At 39.8% G+C, this 12,560-nt stretch overlaps 1 protein-coding gene across 3 annotated transcripts in view; it reads right to left on the bottom strand.

The window, feature by feature from the left end:
- Window positions 1-12,560, bottom strand: part of STAC (SH3 and cysteine rich domain) — a 98,488-nt gene that overhangs the window by 40,556 nt on the left and 45,372 nt on the right. The gene's annotated exons all lie outside the window — the stretch shown is intronic.

Raw genomic sequence — 12,560 nt, 5'->3', positions numbered from 1 at the left:
TATAACCAGCTCTGAGTATGATGGTCAATGTATTACATAAATTAACAAACAAATCCTTTCATAGTCACATATGTATTAAAACAGTGGTGCCTGATTTAGATAGTAAATTGAGGCTGATTCATGGATGGCTTAGAAATGACATTCGAGAGCTGAAAGAGGACTTGAAGATCATTTATATGTATGAGATTATTTTTTATTTATTTTAAAATATATTTTTTCTTGATTTCAGAGAGGAAAGGAGAGAGATAGAAACACTAATGATGAGAGAGAGCCATTGATTGGCTGCCTCCAACATGCCCCACACTGGGGATTGAGCCAATAACCTGGGCATGTGTCCTGACCAGGAGTTGAACCATGACCTTCTGGTTCATAGTTCAACGCTCAACACTGGCTGGGCTGTTTGAGATTATTTTGCAGATATGCAGCCTGGGGATCTAAGCAGTGGAATGCTTTGCCTCAGGTCAGAGAAGTTTCTGCCTGGTTTCACTCTTTCACTGCTTGACCCAAATATTCTCTCCTTTTATTTGGGTTGCTTCATCTACATGAAGATGTGCTTGGTGCTAATAAGGTGATAAAATCTGACACTCAGTGGAAAAAACCAATGGGCAAATGTTTGATTGGGAAAGTACCTGGAAACCCTTCATGAGGTAATACCTGAAAAACCCTTTCAGGAACGACTCATTTAACACAAAGCATGTCTGCTGTTAGAACCACAGAAAGTCTAAGTGATGTATAAACACATCATAAATTACTGGCTATGTGTGCTTGTTCATAAATAGTAGTTGGAAAATCTTTTTTCATTTTCGAGGAGAACAACTTAGCTGAAAGACTGCAATGCCTTCAAAAGACTGGACTTCCAAAGAAATCACTTATTTTTTGTTTTTGAATTAGGGAAAGCTATTTGTGCCCTTTGTGAAAATGTAAGTAAAAGCTTCAAAGAAGAGAGTTATTTCATTGTGTGCTGGACTCTGAAATAGCACCATTATATATTAAAGAATGTTTTCCTTCAGACCTGAACACCATAATTTCAGTTTTCCTTGTCTGTTCTAACACAATCTGTTTTGTACGAGTCAGACCATCAGCAATTCTTTGGTTTTAGGTGTTCCAATTTCTACTCTGGAATAACAAGAATGACTGAAGAGGAAAGCTTGTATGCTGTGGCTCGGAGAATAGTTCAAAAGAATAACTCACATTTGAAGCAAGATATGGGAAATCTGTGGTCTGACATGTGCTATTAATAGTTACCACCATCACAAAGACATCGCTGAACGTAACCCTATGCCTCAATAGAGTGAGAAAAACACGAATTAAATTCAAATCTGTCTTATGCTGGCTCTTTAAACTTAAGAAAACTATTAACATTCCTAGAGCCTCAGCTGTCCCTTCATAAAATGGTAATAGTATTAGCTAATCTCAGGGTTTCTAATAGTTACAGTGTCAAAATATATGCAAAGGGGATTGTAGGGGTTGAAATACTTGGAAACATAAAGATACCACTGGACACTGAGTAAACATGATAGAATGACCACATGGTTTTCAACACTTATTCATACAAAAATCCATTAAAATTACAGCCCACAATTAAAAGCGGTATAAATCCCAAATAACAAGGTTACTGGGAAGAGTAGCAAAAACAGAAGAGAGTTCAACATATATTTGGAAGACAGAGATTGGAGGAATAGCAATAAATTTAGCAGAAAAGAGGAAGATTGGATTTTCCAACAGCATCTTGAAAGATAGAAGACCATGGACCTTCAAAATCTGTGGAATTTAAAAATTCGGAGAGAAGATAATTTTCAACCTAGAATTTTATATCCAGTCCAATTACCAACAAGTATGAAAGCAGAATAAACACCTATCAGATCTTCAGGGATTCAAAATGTTAACTTTCTATTTACCCTTTCTTAGAAAACTAATGGAGGATGTGCCTTAGAAAGATGAGGGAATGAGCTAAGGAAGAGGAAATTGCACATCCCGTGCACAACAGAGTAACTGACACAGAGAAGTAAATAATATGTCCACCTGAAAACTCTGAACTAGCTCTAGACAGGTGCTGCAAGATGAGATAAGACAGTAGACTTGTGGGAAAACATGGAACAAACTTTGAAGTTTATTGATGCTTTTGAGGTTTCAATATTGTAATAGATACGGCATTTGACAGCTATATGGGAACATTTGAAAAAAACAATTATAGGTGCATGAAAGTCAAGAAAATGGAAAGGGTGATTTTTTTATTTTTTTTTATTGATTAAGGTATTACATATGTATCCTTATTCCCCTACCCCCCACTCATGCCCTCACCCCCCTGGTGTCTGTGTCCATTGGCTAGGCTTATATGCATGCATACAAGTGAAAGGGTGATTTTAAATTTGAGGAAATATAAAATCTATGTAAGGAAAGAAATATAATCACAGTATAATGCTTGAATCAGAAGATTGCAATAGTCACAATAGTGTATAAACTGACTATCCAGTGAACACAAAATTGTGATAAAACTACTTGGGAAGATGAGAGCAAGGGAGCCAAGACTGTGATACAACTGTTTTGGGAACGTGAGAGTGAGGAAGAGGGAACAAGTGAGACGGTGTTGGAGGGGTGAGAGCTGAATTCTCATCTATTGCAGAAAACCAATAAATATTTGGTTAATCAATAAATAATAGTAGAGCCCTAGCCGGTTTGGCTCAGTGTATAGACCAATGATGGCGAACCTTTTGAGCTCGGCGTGTCAGCATTTTGAAAAACCCTAACTTAACTCTGGTACTGTGTCACATATAGAAATTTTTTGATATTTGCAACCATAGTAAAACAAAGACTTATATTTTTGATATTTATTTTATATATTTAAATGCCATTTAACAAAGAAAAATCAACCAAAAAAATGAGTTCGCGTGTCACCTCTGACACGCGTGTCATAGGTTCGCCATCACTGGTATAGACAGTGTCAGCCTGGGAACCAAAGGGTCCCTAGTTTGATTCCAGTAAAGGGCACATGCCTGGGTTGTGGGCTCGATCCCCAGTAGGGGGTATGCAGGAGGCAGCCAATAAATGATTCTCTCTTATCATTGATGTTTTTATCTCTCTTCCCTTCCTCTCTGAAATCAATGAAAATATATTTTAAAAATAGTAGTAGAAGCACAGCATTTAGAAATACTGAAATAAATATTAGAAAAAAACCAATGAAGTTGAAAGTGGTTGCTCATTGGAAGTTAGTCTGGGTTATAGGATAAGATAGTTTCTATTGTAGAATCTTCAGTACCATTAGTACCTCATTTAAACTAGCCTCATGAACTACTGTCACAAAAAGAATATAAGTAAAGTTGCTGGAAATTGGGTCAAGTCAATCCCTTGCAATAATGTGGCCCTTGGTATATGAAGGTCTGGTTACAGGCTCCGCTGCTCTAGAGCCCAGTACAGACCCTTGAAAACATGCAGAAAGAAAGTGCAGGAAACAGAGAGTTCTTCCCACAGCTGACTCTATTGCCACGCCCTCTAAGCTGGGGATTACTCACACAATCAATAATGCATTAGGAGTCAAGGCCGCAAATGCATTAGCCGATATAAGTGCACACCCCTGTTCCTAGTTTTGATATGCTCTTATTCATGGAGTTATTTTTTTGTTTTGAAAATGACATTGATGTCATAAGTGCCTTTAATAAAAATAGTTTTCTCATCTTGGTTGAATCTTTTAAAAGGAAGAGTGGAGCTGGAGGGGAGAAGTACAAAGGGAAGCATACGAAAGTACAAAGGCAGGGCAATTGTTCTACAGCTTATTACAACTTCCATGCATAAATTGTATTACATGTGTGTGTTCCTATCTGGATATGTGTGTTTGTACTTGCATACATGATATATAAAGGGATCATGGCGGGCTGGACGAAGTCATCAAAATGTTTAGGTATTAGTCCTTAGCTCTGAGACATTGGACAAGACACTTCATTGTCTGAGCCCGAGTCTCCCCATCTGAGAAAGGGTGTCATTAGCACAAAATGGGAAACCCAACGGGCATAACTCACTATGCAGAAGTAAGCGTGATTTGGCTGGAAGGTGTATTATCCGAATAGTGACTTTCCCTGAGAACATCATTCCCAGTTCCTTAAGGCTTAACTGGATGTTTTAAACTCATGACTGGATCAGGCATGACCCACATAGAGCACGGTCTACATCCTACTCTCCTGTGTGTACCAAATCCCAATCCCTTCCTTATCACTCAATTTACAAACAAGTAAGTTGATCCTTGTTTTGTAAAAGTATGTATTAATATGATAAGTTAACTGGCCTCTAACAACCTGAGGTAGACCAAAATAAGTTTATTGATTTTAGAAAGGGAAGAGAGAGAGAGAGAGAGAGAGAGAGAGAGAGAGAGAGAGAGAGAGAGACCTCCAATTCCTTCTTTGAAAAACACCTATATTCCAGGAATGTGAAGATTTTGGCAACAGAATGGAGGATCTCTACAGAAGAAAACCCTTCAACAAGGCTGATCTTGGACATTAATTTAGGCAGATATTTTGTTTTTGTTTTGTCTTCCTTCTGAGGAGTTAGACTAAGTCAGAAAAGTTTTTCTGTAAAGGGCAAGAGAGCAAATATTTTAGGTTTTGCAGGCCACATGGTTTCTATGCTGTTGTAGCATGAAAATAGAAGTAAACTTTTTTTTTGCAAACAAGCCCGTTACCGTACTAATGTGGGTCTTTCTTAAGAGTGAAGTGGGCTACCCTTCCCTGTGTGCCCTTTTGGCTTACAGAAGGTTTCATAGAAATCAACCTATTCAGCCTACAGTTTCCCATCTCAGTTGATGGCAATATGACTCTTCCAGTAACTTGGGCCAGAAACCTCAGCAGCATCCCTGTTTTCCCCAGGCAGCCCATGTGCAGAAAATCTTGCTGGGTACTTCCTTCAAAATATATCATGAATCTGGACCATTGTCAATTCTTCCTGCTGTACCATCATCTCATACCTGCATTAACTGTAGTAATAGCCTCCTAATGGTCTTTGCTTCAATCCTTGTCCCCATTCCAGCAAAGTCTGTTCTTTACATAGTAGCCAGAGCAACCCTTTGTAAAGATAATTAGATTAAAGTCTTGTAGTTACTTTACTGTGTAAAAGCCAAAGTCCTTACAATGGCACAGGTTCTCTGCCCTCCTTCCCTCTCTGCTCTTCATCAATTCTGCTGCACCCCATGCTGGCTACCTGGCTGGTCCTTACACACAGCATGTTCCCGCCTTAGGCTTTGCTCTACTTGTTTCCTTCACTTGGATGCTCTTTCCTCAGAGTCGTCTCATCTTCAGGTCTTGCTCAGACCTGGTCTTACCCTGACCATCTCATGTGATACAGCAACCTGCCCCTGGTCTAGGGATTTCTGATCTTTCCCACCCTGCTTAACATTGTTCTTCTTTCCACATTACCCATCACCGTAGAAAACTCCGTCCGTCCATCCGTCCATCCGTCCGTCCATCCATCCATCCATCCATCCATCCATCCATCCATCCATCCGTTGTCTCCCCAACTAAAATGTCAACTCTAAAAGGGCAAAGATTTTTCCCTGGTTTGTTCACTGATGCGGCCTAAGTGCTTAGAGCAAAACCTGGCCCAGAGGAGATACCCCATAAATATTTGTTGAATGAATTCCTATTTAAGTTGGAAAGAAGACCGAGATGCCTGATGTTGCTAGTACTCAACACGCTATTATTAAATAAGAAAAGAAAAAAATATCCATTGAAGGGATGCCAATTTTCTCCAAGTAGTTCTGTAAATATACCAGAATTCTAGCTGACATCTCAATGGGATTTGGGTGGGAGACTTCACAAAATGATTCTAAAATTAATTTTGAAGAGTAAGTACTTGAGAATAGCAAAATATTTTTGAAAAATAATCTATTATAAACCACAATAATAATTAAACCAGAAAGCTATTGGTGCGGAACTAACAAAACAACCAGTAAAGTAAATTGAAAATCTAAAAAATATACTTAAGTATCTTTAAGAATTTAATGTTTGATAAAAGTGACTTTCAAATCAGCAGTGAAAAGCAGAATTATTTAACAGATATTGATGAGTCCCCTGGTAAATTATTTTGGGAAAACACTAATTCATAGCATATTCTGAACAAAAGTGTGGATGGCTTAAGAAATTTACATAAAAGTTAAAACTATTATATTAATTGAAGAAAATATAACACCAGCTTATTTATTCTTGAGTAGAGAAGATCTTTCAAAGTAAGATTTTTATGAGAGAAAACAATATGCCAAAAGGTTGGTAAATTTGATTATATGAAAATATATTCACTAGTACAGATAAATTGGAGAAAATACTTGCCTTATAAAATTAAGGGTATTATACTGTAATATATGAGATTTATGAGCATTTCTTTCCATTTAAAAGGAAAAGATAAATAAGCCAAAAATATATTGTCCAAGACATAAATTGAGGGCTTATAAAAGAAACTGAATTGAAAGTTAAGCATGCAGTACAGCAATTTTCAATCTTTTTCATCTCATGGCACACATAAACTAATTACTAAGATTCTGTGGCACACCCAAAATATATATTTTTGCTGATCCAACAAAAACAACAGGTATAATTTTGATTCATTCACCTGAAATGGCGATTGTTATGTTGGCTGTTGTCATTTTTTTTTATTTGAGAATCTGAGGGAAAAGAGGTCAGTGCCCCTCACTAAACAGTCAGGTATTGCATATTTAAAAAATTCTTGCGGCACACCGGTTGAAAATCGCTGATTTAATGAATGGCAAATTTAATTAGTAATCAAAGAACTAGAAATGAAAATAGCAAGATATCCATTTTTTCTCTCAAATGTACAAAGATGAAAAGTAATGAAAAAATAACTATAAGTAGTTGGATGTGGGGTACAGGCGCTCCCAGACACTGCTGCTCGGATTGGAAAATGGTACCATTGTTTTCAGGTCACTTTGAGGACATGCATCAAAAGCTTTAAACCTGAATAATTCTTTGACACAGCAATTTCAGAATTGGGTCTTAGGAAAATAATTACATATGTTTGCAAAGGCTTAACTACAAAGATACTTACTGTAGCTTTGTAACTAATATTAGGAAATGGGAAATGACTAAAATATCACAGAGTAAGGAAGGTATTAATTAATGAAAGTTTGGTGCACCCATAAACAAAATACTTTTTGGCTCCTGAGATCATTTTTTATTTTAATAATAACTGACATAATATGATATTTATAATAAAATATTAAAGTGTCAAAATCAGGGTAAAAACAAAACATTTAGAAAACTCTCATTTAAAATGAGCATATACATGCATGTAAAAAGGTCTGGCAGGGCACATTAATAATATTTCTATCTGGGTTGGTGGGATTATAAAAGCTTTTTAGTTCTTGTTTTTGTTTATTTGTATTTCCTCATTTTCTAGAAACAACATGTTTTCCCTTCGTAATAAGAAATAAGAGACTACATAGTTTTGAAAGGAAGTGTTTTCACTTTTGAAGAATTATCAAGTCATGCTGAGAGGAGTCACTTTGGTGGTTTTGATTTTGGAGCTTCCGTTGTTGGGAATGTGTGGTTGGGTCGGGAGTCCAACAGCTTAGGAAAACAAAAAGTAGCAGCAACTCTCCTCATCTCCACTTGCCGTGACCTAGGACTTGGCGGGGAAGTGCTGTCCTGGACGCCATGTCCTGCCATCATTCAGCGGTGGCCTGGCTCCCCCTCCCTCACCCCCTGCGCGGCCTGTGCCCTGTGCGTGCTGACATGCTCAGCAGGCTTTGTTTTCCTTTCCTGGAACTATGTCCTTCAAGGCTGGGCCTTCCTCTGAGTTACCCAGGGAACATTCTGTAGCAGACTGGCAAGCTGCGGACTTCACAGACGAGGCCACCTCCGTTGCCTCTGATTGACAAGGGGAAGGTGCCCATTTCTCTTTATTTTTGCTTCAAAATGTAATGGACAGCTTTCAATGCTTTATAGATTTCAGAGAACTTTTATTTTTTAAATCCAAGTTTTCTGAGCAGATTTTTTCAGTCCCTACACTATGGACATTTGGGGCCTGGTAATTTTTTGCCGTGTGTGTGTGTGTGTGTGTGTGTGTGTGTGTGTATGTGTGTGTATGGAGGGGCAGGCTGTCCTGTGCCTTGCACAATGGTTGGCAGCCGTTCTGGCCTCACACTTGATGCAGAAGTACCTCCTCCTGAACTGTGACAACCCAAAACATCTCCAGATATTGTCAGATGTCCCCAGGGACAGGGTTTCTAGATTAAATATAAAAAAGTCTAGTTAGTCCAGCCAGCATGGCTCAGTGGTTGAGCGTTGACCTATGAACCAGGAAGTCACAGTTCCATTCCCGGTCAGGGCACGTGCCTGGATTTCAGGCTCGATCCCCAGTGTGGGGTATGCAGGAGGCAGCTGATCAATGATTATCTCTCATCATTGAAGCTTCTCTCTCTCTCCCCCTCTCCCTTTCTCTCTGAAATCAAACTATATTTAAAACAGAAGAAAAGTCCAGTTAAATTTTAAGATAACAAATTATTTTTTATTCTAAGAATATCTCAAATATTGCATGAACCAGTTGTATCCCAAATACTGCCTGTGACACACTTATACTAAAATGTTACAGGTTGTTTTTCTGAAATCCAAACTTAATTATTGGGTGTCCTATCTTTGTATTTGCTAAGTCTTGAACCCCTATCTGCGAGGCAAAATTGCCCCCGGTTGAGAAACGGATGTAGAGTAACAATTATTTTTGGCTCTCTTTTATGCTGAGGGAACTGAGGCTTAGGGAGGGCAGTCCGTGGTCTAAGGCCAATGGAGAAAGGGTACAGAGATGAGATCTAAGTCCAGGAATCCTGATTACAAATTCCCTCTTTCTTCTTGTACAGGAAAGAACTGCCTGTTTTTATTCCTGAAAAGATGAAAACTGAGAGACTGTCATGATTAGGGCCACTTGATATGGGGACTGTACTTAGGATCACCAAGAATGAAGAACCTTCTACAAGTCCTAACACAATGATTCCTTCAAGTTAGTGTTATTCCACATTTAACAGATGGAAAATGAGCATCGGAGAGTTTAAATCATTTAGCTAGTACATGGGTAGAGCTAGAATTCTAAAGCAGATCTGACTTAATCCACACCTGACATTGTATCTCTGGCATTCTTGCCTGATTCTCCGCCCTCCCCCCGCCCCCCCCCCCTTAATCAACTAGGTTTGACTGAAACCTTTTCTGATAGCATCTTTGATCCATCACATTTGAACATTAGGGATAAAAGAATGAATTGGTCCAGAACTCCTTTTAAGTGCTATTTCAGAACAAAGCCAAGTAGTGTAACCATCTGATTTGCCTTTTGGATGTGGTGCCTTCCATGTGAGGAGTCTACCAAAAGAACAGGGAGGAAGGCGGTGGTTAACTGGGATGGATTTGTAGGCTATATCACCAGCTTTTGAGAAATTAAGAGCTGACTCTGTTACATTTTTCTTTCAAAGAATATATGGCATGTTTCCATTCTTTGTCCTCAATGGGAAAATACTTCTAAGAATTATAATGAGTTTGGTAGAGAGCGGTGAACTCCTATTTGTCCTCTAATGCCCCACTGAAATGCCACAGTCATTATGGAACTTTCATATCTTCGTCCTCAGATAGAACGACTGTTCCCTCATTGAGGCTTCCCAAGCACTTTGTATATGCCTTGGTTCAGATATTGACATGTATGAACCCATATATTTGTTAAGTATCCCATATTTATTTTCTGAAAAAAGGAAGAATAAAATGAATATCTACACAAGAGACAAGATTAGAAATCTTATAAAAATTGAGAATTAGCAATTTTCTCTGTTCATTCTGTACTTCATTTTCTCTTTCTCAGGTACCTACGGCCTTCTACACAGTTCTTAGGGACTTTCTGACTTAAAAGTGGAACAGAATTGATTAGGAAGATACCTTAGTGCCTCGCAACTTGAAGTGGGGCCCATAGTCCAGCATCACTGACATCACCTGAGACCTTGTAAGGAATGCGGAATCTTAGGACCAGAGCTGGACCCACTAAGTCAGGGTATGCATTTCACCAAACTTTGCAGGTGATTTGCATGCGTATTCAATTTCTGAGAAGTCCTACCTTAGAGATCAGTAGCCTAGGAATGGCAAATACATAGTACAGGTGTTGAAGAAGCCTTTCATTTTGTGTACATGGCAGACATCACTAATCAATCACGATCATTTTCTCACTGGGCTATGGTGCCACTTTAGAAGCTTCTCTGGGCAATCAGTGTCAACCAATTAGTGTGGAAACCAACTGGCCCTCCCAGATACAGCTTCTCATTTTGCAGATAGAGAAACTAAGGCTCAAGGAAGCCAGGTGCTTTGACAAACATTAACACTGCTCCTCCGTGGCAGAGCAGGAATGAAAATACTAGTGTCGGGCCTCTTGGGCTAATGGTCTTCCCATTGCAGCCTGCTGGGAAGGTAAGCAAAGCTCAAATCAGGGTTTACAATGACCTGTTCCTCACCACCCTGAAAGGACCCTAGGTGACCTCCTACTGCAAAGAGCTGGAGCTCTGGAGTTAAAGCAATACAGCTTAAACTGCTCCTAAGCTTCAGATATCACTCAATAGTTAGAAAGTTTGCTGCAAAAGGGGAAAAAGGGGAAACATATTTTCCATCACACTTGAACTCTAGTCATGAGACCTTGATTAAAAATAACCCATCCTATCTCTCCCCTGCTATGAGTTCAATTGAACAAGATGGTTTCCAAGTTTTCCGGGAAATTCAGTAATGTAGTCATTCGCCAGTGACTTGAAATGCTATCAAGCAAGCAGAAAGGACCTTTAAAAATGGTGAAGACCCCTGGGCCATCATTCCCTGCCTATATTCCCCACTCCTTGCTACACTACAACTTTTCCAACCCCTTCTTAGCTATAAAAAATTAATGGCATTCATTGTTTATAAATGCCTCTGTTGATCTTTCCTATTTCGGTTCTTGACTACTAGTGGAAAAACTCTCCCTACTTCCCCCGCCCCTCACCCGCACTGAACTTTAAAAATAGTAACAGGAGTTGGGTTGGCTCAGAGCTTTGAGTTTGGAGTCCATAGCCTTTCCCCCCTGGGCCATCAGTTCACACTGTAATATCATGGCCACCAAGCTTTCCTTCTGTCTTGTGTGTTTGGCTTAAAATTCTGAGAGGAGACGTCCTCCAGGACGATCACTTTCTCATGACCATCTGTGAAACAGCTGGACTGGACACCCCTGACCCCGGTATTAATAATGTCTGCTGTCTGCCTCCGCTTCTCTGAGGTCTGCGGTTTTTACGGTCTCATTTGCTTTATTCACAACTCTTCTTCCAGCCGAAGGCTCGAGAATTTATATTTATCCTCAGGTCTCCCAAGAATGGATTGGCCAATCGATGTGCTCCCCCCTCTGCCCCCCGCACCACCCTTCCCTCCTCCCCCTGCCAAAGTGCTTTTCTAGGGATTTGGCATAATACTAGTATCAATCTTTCACACATAAAGATAGCTTTAACAATAGTGAACAGTTTTAAGTTTTGTAGTTCACAAAGAACACTCATTTCTGTCACTTAATTTGTCAGGGATTCCATGAATTAGGTATTTTCAATGCCATTGGAAAGACACTGGGTTGAGAGGAGGTACATTAGTTGTCCAAGGTCAGCTGAGCTACTAAGTGCAGAGCCAGAATGCGGATGCCCACCGGTGACCCCTGCACCAGCTGCCCCTCTCCCGGCTCCCTCTTGCAGGTCTGCATTGAGAGTTTATTTGTAACAATCCACTTACTTAGAGATGCTCACCAGTGCTATTGATGATGACTGCCAAGAGGAGCGAACAAAGTTTCACCTTGTGCAAATCAGATGGGATAAAGTCCTTATTTCTTCACCTCTGTCAGCTCTCAGAGGTTATAGAATAAGCACCAAGCAATTCTTTAGGCAAGGAGGCAGTACAAGCATTCCTGACAAAATCAGCAATTCAATGTCTGCTTTCAGAAGAGGTTTGGCAGCATTAGTAGAGATGGATAGAAAGAACATCATTTAGGAAGTTCTTGAAACAGCTCATGTGAGATGTGTTGAAGACTGGACTGGGGCAGGAGCGGAGAGGAAGAGAGGAGGGGCCTGACCATAGAGAAAGCACAGAAGTAGAATAGACAGTTTGTTCATGGATGGGCTTTCTGGAGAGAGGGAGAAGGGAGGAGTCCAAGATGGCCTTGAGGTTCTGGCCAGGTAGCTGAGAGCACGCAGGTACCATCTGCCCCAGCAGAAGAGGACCTCAATGAAGTGGCAGATTGTATGGGGGAAGAAGATGCGTTGTTCCACTGTGGACACATTTAAGTATTTCGGCATCGACAAGGAATCTGGGCAGCAAAGTTCTGGCCGTTGAAGTGAGAGGCTACCTTGGGAGAGAGGGCAGGTCAGCAGCAGGGCAGGAAGACAGGGAGAAGCCTGTCTTGTTACTAACTAAGCACTACTGCTTTTGGGTACCGTATCACCTCTAGTAGATATTTTTTTATTTCTCTTTTTAAAATCAAAAAACAGATGCTAAGAAAATGTTCCTTGAAATCTCTTTTTCAAACAGGGATACCAGGCAGATCTC

Source organism: Myotis daubentonii, chromosome 14, assembly GCF_963259705.1.
Source record: "Myotis daubentonii chromosome 14, mMyoDau2.1, whole genome shotgun sequence".
Lineage (NCBI taxonomy): Eukaryota > Metazoa > Chordata > Mammalia > Chiroptera > Vespertilionidae > Myotis > Myotis daubentonii.
Note: the sequence above shows the minus strand (reverse complement) of the source record. Positions and strands in the feature narration are given on the sequence as shown.